A 10634-nucleotide genomic window follows, 5' to 3' on the forward strand; every position below is an offset into this window, starting at 1 on the left:
CACCTACACACACAGTCACTCTCCGTCATGCTGTGTCTTGGCCGGCATTCCTCACAGTGGAGTCCCGTGGCTCCTGGCTTGCAAACACATTGCCCAGATGTGTTGTCACGGTCACTGTGGACAGAGCCTTGGGGATTACAGTCACACTTCTGGCAGCTGCCACCTGCTGCACGAGGGTTGCCGTGATAGCCTGTAGAGCACCTACCAAAGCGGGGACAGTAGGTATAGACAGGGCAGTCTGCACCAACCAGGAACACAGGCACCAGCTCTGCCCAGTGGCCGTCATCCCTTTTGCAAATGAAATGCAGAGTCCACACTGTAGCACGAATGATAAAAACCCAGAGACAGATACTGGGGCTCAACCTGGGGATCAGAAAAGTAAAGCAGCCATCCAGGGGCTCTTATCTCGACCCGGGACTGAAATGGGTGATCCTGCTCCCACGAATCCTCAACCTGAGACTGAGCTGAGACCTGTCTCCTCCCATCTTATATTCCTCTCTAGTGCTGGGATTAAAGGCAAGCACCACCCTCCGCCAGCCTCTATGGCTAACTAGTATGGCTGTTGGGATTAAAGGTGTGTGCTATCGCTGCCTGGCCTGTATAGCTGACTAGTGAGGCAAGCTTTATTTATTAAAACACAAATAATATGCCACTATAACACTTTCCTCTTAGGAGACCTTGCTATGGAATTTCAATGTGGCCTCCCATCTGCACAAACAAATGTGTAGGGACTCCCAGATCACTATCCTGACTACAGCCCACATAAGATACGAGCCGGCGTCCATGTGTAGGAACTCCCAGATCACTATCCTGACTACAGCTCACATGAGATACAACGAGTGGGTGTCCTTTGCCAGTGTGACGGTTCTCAGAGCACCTTTCACAGTATTGTCCTTCATAGCCAGGGATGCAGGCGTCGCACCGGAAACCACCGTCACCTTCCAAGACACACGTGGGGCTGAAAGAAAAATGGTTTTACAGAAAACTTCAGACATTAGCTTCAACTCTTTATCTTAAAGTATTTATTCATCATCACGTTCTAAACACTGAGTGATTATACCGGGTGGCTGGACAAGCGGCTAGAGCTCAACTCTGTAGAACAAAAGGAATCGAAGCCTGCAGACAACGCTGTGGGACACATGGAGGTCTCCTGTATCCAGCGTCAGAAGAGGCATTTGCTGCAGGATTGCAGCACGTGAGTACTAAGTAGATCCGTCTCACAGAGCATAGCCAGCTACGTAGGAAAACTTTCCAAATCAATTTGGAGAGAGGGGTTGCCATATTTATTAGATAGCGATTGAGCTGGCAAGACGCGGGAAACAGGAAGACAATGTTGTTGGTTAGTACAGTTCCACAGACTGCATCGATGTGCAAAGGACAAGTCACAGAAAAGCTACTTGGCGGAAGAGGGAAGCATGACTGGCAGCCACCAGGTAGACCAGCAGAAGTAAACTGAGACAGCCCAGTTGGAGCTTTTGATTAGTATCTTTAAAAACTGTCCTGGTGCCACCTGGAGGCTGAAGTGGGTTACTGCAAGCTACTGGAACCTGTGGCTTCTCAAGTTTGTAAATTCTTGTGCCTCATGGATATGACTAAGAGGTTCAGGGGATGGTTATCCTTTTCCGATAGAGGAAATAAAGTGCATTATTCACCAGTGTGGAAATACACATAGTGAATGGTGAAACAGCCACGGACACACTTCTGTGGGTGCACACAGTCATTGGCCACATATGTGGCGTATACGTATAGAAATTATCTTTTCCAGAATGGTGCCACATTATCTATTCAAAAGCATGGCACCATGTAAGTTACTGATGGATTAATGTCACGTATCTTTTCTCAGTGCTTGTGTGTTTCCCTCTAGGAACATGTATACACAATCAACCCCTATTCCCTTACATTGAATATGAACTGGATCCCATAGCTGAACCCATAGCTGGGAACTCAAATTAGTCTTGAAAATTCCCCAAAGCCCATTTTTAAAACTGGTTCCATCCCAACACTCAAGACCAACATGATGCTTTCCTTGTGAAGAGATCCTGCTCAGACACCCCTGAGAAGGTGCGCTTTTCTTTAATGTCCCCACAGGGACAGCATTAACAGAGAGCACTCAGGGACTAAGTAAGAGAGCTTAGGAATGCAGGAAGCGGCTGTGTCAAATGTGTAAGCATGGACTTACCTGAAAGGGGGGCGGTGAAGACAGGTACACGGGGTGCAGTCTCCAAGCAACCCAATCACCTTCCCATAGTGGCCGGGAGCACACACCTCGCAGTGGTCACCAGCTGTGTGGTCGTGGCAGTTCTGAAGGTCAGCATTTCAGTGGAAGAGAGAAGCAATGGGACACAGTCAGATATGACTCTCACCAGGGAACAGCTTTTTAACCAACTGTGTTTCACATCAGCAAGTATTCTTCAATGATTAAGAAGATAGGGCATATTTCTTTATATTTTCTAGAATTCTGGAGCTTTTCCAGATCTGGGGCCTTTATTGACCATAGGATTACATAAGCCTAGAAACTGCTAATACATTCTCTTGGAGGAAAACAGACCCAGGACACCAATACAGTCAGGACTGAGATCCTTCGAGCTAAAGTAGATGGAGACCAGTGGTGTGCCAATGGGTCTTTAGGGCTTCGTGTGGTTGGTACGAGGAAAGACTCATACATGTGGGCGCTTGCCCCCAGTTGTTGGTGCTGTTTAAGGGAAGTTATTGAATATGGAGCATTGATGGAGGAGGCAAGTCACTGGGGGTGGCCTTTGAGAGTTTAAAGTCCCGCCCCATTCCTAGTTCACTCTCTGCTTCCTGTGTACAGCTGACATGTGATCCCTCAGCTTCCTGCTCTGGCCACCTGCTGCCATGACTGCCATATGACAGACATATGGACCCCCCCCTCTGGAACCGAAAATCAAAATAAACTCCTCCTTCTGTTTCATCGCAGCAGCAGGAAAGGCACTACTCCAGGATTCCATATTCACAGGCAGGGAGAGAAAACAGAAAAATAACTAATCCAGGATCCGACATTCACACGCAGGGAGCTGCAGTGGCTTGGGAAGCAAACCAAGGAGGGAGGAAACTCATGGTCACAGAGTGCCACCAGTAGGTTCCTGTAGCAACCAAATGAACATCAGTTAAGGTTTTATGCCATTAGTTGATTCAGCGACCTTCAAATTAGAAGAGCATGTAGAAGCATTTCTTAGCTCAAAGTACAAGCAATTCCCATCACAGGTCTATTTAAAATCTCTGCTGCTCGGCCCCTCACTATTTGCTTGGCTGCAGTGCACAGGGCTCCGCGTATGATGCAGCCAATGAGGAACAACAGCAAAGCAGAGTCCCTGCACAGCCGGTCATCCCTGATCTACCAAGAAATGACAGAGCGAGAAATCGCTACCAAATAAATATATTTTTTTAAAAACCCTATTTTTATAGACTCTTTGCCACTAGAAATCATCTGAGCCCTTTCATTTAAAAGTTTTATTCCTGCTTCATCTGCTAAAGATAGGTTTGATTAGGATCCACTTGATCTCTCAAATAGATCTCCCTTCAGAAGAACTATCTGCAATCTCTTCAAAAATAAACTGTAATAAACACTCGTTTCATCAACATGGCACAACACAGACAAGGACCGAGTACTAGATGACGAGCTAAGATGGAAACAGCTCTAGGCGCTGGCCCTGTTGACTGTCAACCCCAGCATGGCGAGCATGAAGTGCTTCCCTTAGCAGACCCTGAATCCTGGCTTCCTGGGGCCTGCCGTCCTACAGGACAAGTCACCCCAGAAAGTAGCAGAGAAACAAGGACCAGCTACTGAGGACTAGAGTGAGGGAGGCATCCATGGCTGAGGGAGACACAGAAACAAACCCTGCCAGTTTCCCAGTGAAAGGAGGAGGAGGTTTCAATGTCTTTGAGACTGCGATGGCAGCAGCCATGTGGCAAGGACCAGCTGGAGGGTCTGTTTGGTTCCTGGCTGTCTTTCAGGTCACACTGATCACTCAGTGTAAACTGAGGTCAGTTCCCACACAAGCAAACATACCAGACACTGCCCAGTTTCGGGGTCACAGACATCACTGTGGTTGTTGCAACTGCAGGGCACACAAGGAGCCAGAAGAGGGCGGGGTCCCCAGCCACCGCTTTCTGGGAGCTTCCCTCTGTGGTACCCAGGAGCACAGTCCTACAGGGAGGCAAAAGGTACAAGAAAGAGGACACTGGTTAAAAGCTGGGCAGAGGTAAATGCTCTTCAGCAAAGACAGGTGGCTAAGGAGCTCATGAGAAGGGCAACAAGACTATTAGAAAGAAATGCAGATGAAATCCACAGTCAGAGCTGAGCATGGGGACTTAGACATACAATCCAGCAGGGGGTAAACTGAGGCAGAAGGACTCCTGTGAATAATCTAGCCTAGGCTACAGAGTAAGTTTCAAGCTAGCCTAGGCAACAGAGTGAGACACTGTCTGGAAACGCTCCCACCAATAAAACAAGTGTCCTGCTCATCACAAAACCCGTGTCTCCAATCAAAATAACTAGCAGAACAGCATTGAGTACCACTCTATTGCATCTTGCAGCCTAGAGAGTAGAGAACGGTTGCATTGCCTTCCCTTCCGCCCGGTGACTATAGCTACCTTTCAACACTATTTCCAGAATAGCAACGGCTTTTTTTAAAAAAATTATTTTAGAAATGTTAAAAATAAGAGAAAATTGCAGGTGACTATGGAAATAGTTCCTCCCTCAAAGAATAGGGTTTCTATTCATTCTAAGAACAGGAACCGCATGTTTGTCGACTCTTAGATGTTTCAAATAAAGGGCTGGATAGGTTGGCTTTGGTGACCCTGATACCTGTGAGCTCTGGGGTGGACAGCACGCTAAGCTGCCTGGAGCGAACTGGCTGGAAACCAGGGAGGCTGTCAGGCGCTCCTAGTAATTTGGGTTCTAAATGAGTTTGGACGGCACAGCAATTAGCATCCTAGGGGCCAAGTACAGGAGAAGCGCGAGCTACCCGGGCCAGCCTGAATTTAACTCTGTGAAATACCTAACGGAAACACAACTTTTCATCTGGCCTGGCTTGGTGGGAGCTGGGTATGCCTGCAAAGTTTTTCCCTAAGTCCAGCTACAGTCTTCAGCTTGTAGCATCCTCAGAGACCTGGCTGAGACGCCGCCAATGGCTGGCGGACATTCCCCGGGACGGCAGACGCGACTGGCCGAGGCTTGCACGCCGGTTCCGAGTTAATTCCAGCGGCCAGCAGTGCAAGGCTCGCTCGCCCACCCTGGCCGCGCTCCCCGCCCCCCAAGGCAGCCCGACACGGAGTCGTGATCCCGGCCTCCAGCCCCCACCCGGATACGCCGCCGATTTACCTGACGGCCAAAGGGAAGGGCTCCTGGCTCGAGGGGCCGAGCGAGGCCAGCAGGCAGCCAGCAACTGTCTTCGCGATCCGGCCTGGAGGCGGCGGCGAGGCTGCACGCAGAGGTCCGGGGACCCAGCCAGGGCACCGACCTCTGCTGGAGGGTGCGCGGGGAGAAGCGGGCAGGGCACGGGCGGGCGGACTCTCTAGAGCGTGGTGGCCGCTCCGTTCCTAGGCTGCCTCGTCTGCGCCACCGCCACCGTCAAGGGCGACCTTGGAAACGGAGCTCAACCAGCCTGCTGCCGGCGCCCGGGCGCTCTGTCTCTCCTCTACCCCCCCTCCACCCCCTCCTTTCCCGATTTATCTGTGGTCTCGGAGGCGAGGGCGGGGGCAGGACGGCGGGGACGTGGAGGCTGCGGGTATGGGGTGGCCAGAGTCGGGCTCGGGCTGCTTTCCCCGGGACGGCGAGAGTGGCGGGCCGAGGCTCGCACGCCAGTTCCGAGCTCATTCCAGCGGCCAGCAGTGCAAGGCTCGCACGCCCACCCAGCCGGCCTCGGCGGCTACCAGCCGCGCGCTCCCCGCCCCCACGGCAGCCCGGCGCCTAATAGGGACCCAGGCCTCCAGCTTCCGCCCGAACCCGCTGCCCACTTACCTGACAGCAGAAGGGAAGGGCTCCTGGCTCGAGGAGCCGATCAGGCAGGAAAAGTGTCAGAGTCAAGGCCTGCTGCCTTCGCGATCTGACCAGGAGGCGGCGGTGGGGCTGCACGCTGCGGCCCGGGGACCAAACCAGGGCTCCGACCTCTGCGGGAGGGCGCACGGGGAGAGGCGGGCAGGGAACGGGCGGGCGGACTCTCTAGCGCATGGTGGCCGCTCCGTGCCTCGGCTGCCTCGCCTGCGCCGCCATCAAGGGCGACCGTGGAAACGGAGCTCGGCCAGCCTGCTGCCTGCGCCCGCGCGCTCTGCCTCCCCGCGCTCGCCTCCCCATTCATCCACGGTCTCCGAGGTGAGGGCGGGGCGGAGGGAGCGGGGCGAGGCTGTGTAGGTGCGGGGATGAGGGTGGCCAGAGCCCGGCTTGGGCTGCTTTCCCCGGCAAGCGTGGCGGGCCGAGGCTTGCACGCCGGTTCCAAGCTCATTCCAGCGGCCAGCAGTGCAAGGCTCGCCCGCCCACCCTGCCGGCCTCGGCCCCTACAAGCCGCGCTCCCCACCCCCCAAGGCAGCCCGGCACGGAGTCGGGACCCCGGCCTCCAGCCCCCGCCCGAACCCGCAGCCGACTTACCTGAAGGCCGAAGGGAAGGGCTCCTGGCTCGAGGCCGGGCGGAGCTGCACGCTGCGACGAGGGGGTGGGGGATCGAGTCAGGGTGCCGACGTCTGCGTGACGGCACGCGGGGAGAGGCGGGCAGGGCACTCTAGCGCTTGGTGGTCGCTCCGTGCCTAGGCTGCCCCGCCTGCGCCACCACCTAGGGCGACTTTGGAAACGGAGCTCGGCTAGCCTGCTGCCTGCGCCCTCGCGCTCTGCCTCCCCGCGCTCGCTTCCCCGATTTATCCGCTGTCTCCGACGCGAGGGCGGGGGCGGGGGCGGATGGGGCGAGGACGAACTGGCGCTGGACTTGACTGAGCGGCGGCGGCCGGCGCCACGGCCCCACCTCTAGCCCTGAAAGCAGGGCGAAGCCGGGGAGGACCGGGCGCCCGCCCGGTGTGAGCTCGCCTGGCCTCGGGCTCGCGCAGCGCTTCCCGCGTCCTCCAGCGCGCAACCTCCAGCTCCGGGTGGACCGGGTGCGCAGTGGACCCGAGGTCACCGGCTTGGCGCGAGAGAGAGAGAGGAGGTCGCGGCGGAGGAGATCTGCAGTCTGCGGATCCAACCGGTCCCCGCCGGGAAAAGGAACCGTAAGTCGGCTTCGCGGCTCGGCTCCGGCGAAGTTCACGCCCTTCCGCGTCGCTTAGAGCGAGTGTGCCCGTCGTCCCTTCTGTCCCTATCCCCGAACAGGTGCAGCAGTCTCTCCATCCCGCGGGGTTTCTCTTGCTCAGGAGTTTGCAAGCCTCTGGGTTTCCGCAGTGCCTCGCCCCTCTGTCCTCTAAAGATTCGTGCCCTCCTTCATCTCCTGTAGAACCCGGAGCTCACTGCCTCCGCAGCCGGGGTTGAGATGTGAGAAACCTCGGATTCCTCCCACTCCACGGACCTGAATTACCGAGGAGCGGAGCAAAGAGGTTAAAGGTGCCTTGAAGGATTGTCATGGGTGGGGGGATAGGTGCAGATGACATCGTTGGACCTTTATGTTGGTTGGTTTTGCCCCCCAAACAAAAGAATGGATGCTCCTCTGTGCCCTCATTCCTGTCCCTGTTTATGGGAGCTGTTCTTACATTGATGTTGGAGTCGGAGGAAATTGGAGCTGGAGCTCTGATGAAGCAGCTCCTGGAGAGGTTTTATTCCCACAAGCTCCGTTCATATGGAAAGGCACCTTGAAAAATCTTGTATTGCAATGACCCATTCCAGGAAAGCTTTACTTGTAAATCTGAAGAACTAATGTGGAGACGTTTGAATTTTTAGTTAGTATACTTTGGATACTGTTAATTTCTTAGTGTTTTGATTACTATTTCCCTAGACTTTTCCCCATTACATTTTAATTTGTTTTTTAGGCTACTTCTGCAGAACGTTCCAGAAATTAGGTTAAAATATATTTTTTTAAAAGATTTATTTATATAATTATTGTGTATACAATATTCTGCCTTCATGTATGCACGCACGCCAAAAGAGGGCACCAGATCTCATTACAGATGGTTGTAAGCCACCATGTGGTTGCTGGGAATTGAACTCAGGACCTCAGGAAGAGCAGTCAATGCTCTTAACCACTGAGCCATTTCTCCAGCCCTAAAATATAATTTTAATACTGTCAGGGATTGAACAATTGGTGTCATGTGTCTTCATGTATTTACTGCTTTTCAAGGCATGCAGAAAGCAAATGATAATCTCAAATTAATGGTACTCTGTACGTTGCAGGTTCTGTTATTCTGTAAGCTACTCTAAGGTAGGGTGGTATCATTTTTTGGGGGAAACTATTATTTCTTTAAGAACAGTAAGTATGTTTAGTCACCCTCCCTCCCAACATCCTTTTTAGCAGTCTATTCTGTAACTTTGCACTTCCCAGGCCTTAGTATTTATTTATTTATTTATTTATTTATTTATTTATTTATTTATTCATTCATTCATTCATTCATTCATTCATTCATTCAAGATTTCTGCCTCCTCCCCACCACCGCCTCCCATTTCCCTCCCCCTCCCCCCATCAAGTCCCCCTCCCTTGTCATCCCGAAGAGCAATCAGGGTTCCCTGCCCTGTGGGAAGTCCAAGGACCACCCACCTCCATCCAGGTCTAGTAAGGTGAGCATCCAAACTGCCTAGGCTCCCACAAAGCCAGTATGTGCAGTAGGATCAAAAACCCATTGCCATTGTTCTTGAGTTCTCAGTAGTCCTCATTGTCTGCTATGTTCAGCAAGTCCGGTTTTATCCCATGCTTTTTCAGACCCAGGCCAGCTGGCCTTGGTGAGTTCCTGATAGAACATCCCCATTGTCTCAGTATGTGGGTGCACCCCTCGCGGTCCTGAGTTCCTTGCTCGTGCTCTCTCTCCTTCTGCTCCTGATTTGGACCTTGAGATTTCAGTCCGGTGCTCCAATGTGGGTCTTTGTCTCTGTCTCCTTTCATCGCCTGATGAAGGTTAATATTCAGGAGGATGCCTATATGTTTTTCTTTGGGTTCACCTTCTTATTTAGCTTCTCTAGGATCACAAATTATAGGCTCAATGTCCTTTATTTATGACTAGAAACCAAATATGAGTGAGTACATCCCATGGTCCTCTTTTTGGGTCTGGCTTACCTCACTCAGGATAGTGTTTTCTATTTCCATCCATTTGCATGCAAAATTTAAGAAGTCATTGTTTTTTACTGCTGAGTAGTACTCTAATATGTATATATTCCATACTTTCTGTATCCATTCTTCCATTGAAGGGCATCTAGGTTGTTTCCAGGTTCTGGCTATTACAAACAATGCTGCTATGAACATAGTTGAGCATATACTTTTGTTGTATAATAGGGCATCTCTTGGGTATATTCCCAAGAGTGCTATTGCTGGGTCCAGGGGTAGGTTGATCCCAAATTTTCTGAGAAACCGCCACACTGCTTTCCAAAGTGGTTGGACAAGCTTGCATTCCCACCAGCAATGGATGAGTGTACCCCTTTCTCCACAACCTCTCCAGCAGAGGCTATCATTGGTGTTTTTTATTTTAGCCATTCTGACAGGTGTAAGATGGTATCTTAAAGTTGTCTTGATTTGCATTTCCCTGATTGCTAAGGAAGTTGAGCATGATCTTAAGTGTCTTTTGGCCATTTCAACTTCTGTTGAGAATTCTCTGTTCAGCTCAGTGCCCCATTTTATAATTGGGTTGATTAGCCTTTTACGGTCTAGTTTCTTGAGTTCTTTATATATTTTGGAGATCAGACCTTTGTCTGTTGGGGGGTTGGTGAAGATCTTCTCCCAGTCAGTGGGCTGCCTTTCTGTCTTAGTGACAGTGTCCTTTGCTTTACAGAAGCTTCTCAGTCTCAGGAGGTCCCATTTATTCAATGATGCCCTTAATGTCTGTGTTGCTGGGGTTATACGTAGGAAGTGGTCTCCTGTGCCCATGTGTTGTAGAGTACTTCCCACTTTCTCTTCTATCAGGTTCAGTGTGTTCGGACTGATATTGAAGTCTTTAATCCATTTGGACTTGAGTTTTGAGCATGGTGATAGATATGGATCTATTTTCATTCTTCTACAGATTGACATCCAGTTTTGCCAGCACAATTTGTTGAAGATGCTCTCTTTTTTCCATTGTATACTTTTAGCTCCTTTATCGAAAATCAGGTGTTCATAGGTTTGTGGGTTAAAGTCCGGGTCTTCTGTTAGATTCCTTTGGTCGACTTCTCTGTTTTTATGCCAATACCAAGCTGTTTTCAATACTGTAGCTCTGTAATAGAGTTTGAAGTCAGGGATGGTAATGCCTCCAGAAGTTCCTTTATTGTATAAGATTGTTTTGGCTATTCTGGGTTTTTTGTTTTTCCATATAAAGTTGATTATTGTCTTCTCCAGATCTGTGAAGAATTTTGATGGGATTTTGTGTATGTGTTTTTAATATAATACATTATATATAAATTTATAGCTATATATTATGTATAATATAAACTATAATTTTACATATTTATATATCGTACATTCTGATATAGTCTATATAAATATATTGTTTTACATTATAAACCAAGTCCCTTTTTATAATTT

The 10634-nt window shown here is 50.6% G+C and overlaps 1 protein-coding gene across 1 annotated transcript in view; it reads left to right on the forward strand.

Moving 5' to 3' along the window:
• Nucleotides 1-7152: 7152 nt before the first annotated feature.
• Nucleotides 7153-10634, forward strand: part of LOC130866966 (zinc finger protein 431-like) — a 38760-nt gene continuing 35278 nt past the window's right edge. The window contains exon 1 of the mRNA XM_057758643.1: nt 7153-7215. The gene's annotated coding sequence lies outside the window, so the exon portion shown is untranslated. The remainder of the gene's footprint in view (nt 7216-10634) is intronic.

This window comes from Chionomys nivalis, chromosome 26 (assembly GCF_950005125.1).
Source record: "Chionomys nivalis chromosome 26, mChiNiv1.1, whole genome shotgun sequence".
Taxonomy (NCBI): domain Eukaryota; kingdom Metazoa; phylum Chordata; class Mammalia; order Rodentia; family Cricetidae; genus Chionomys; species Chionomys nivalis.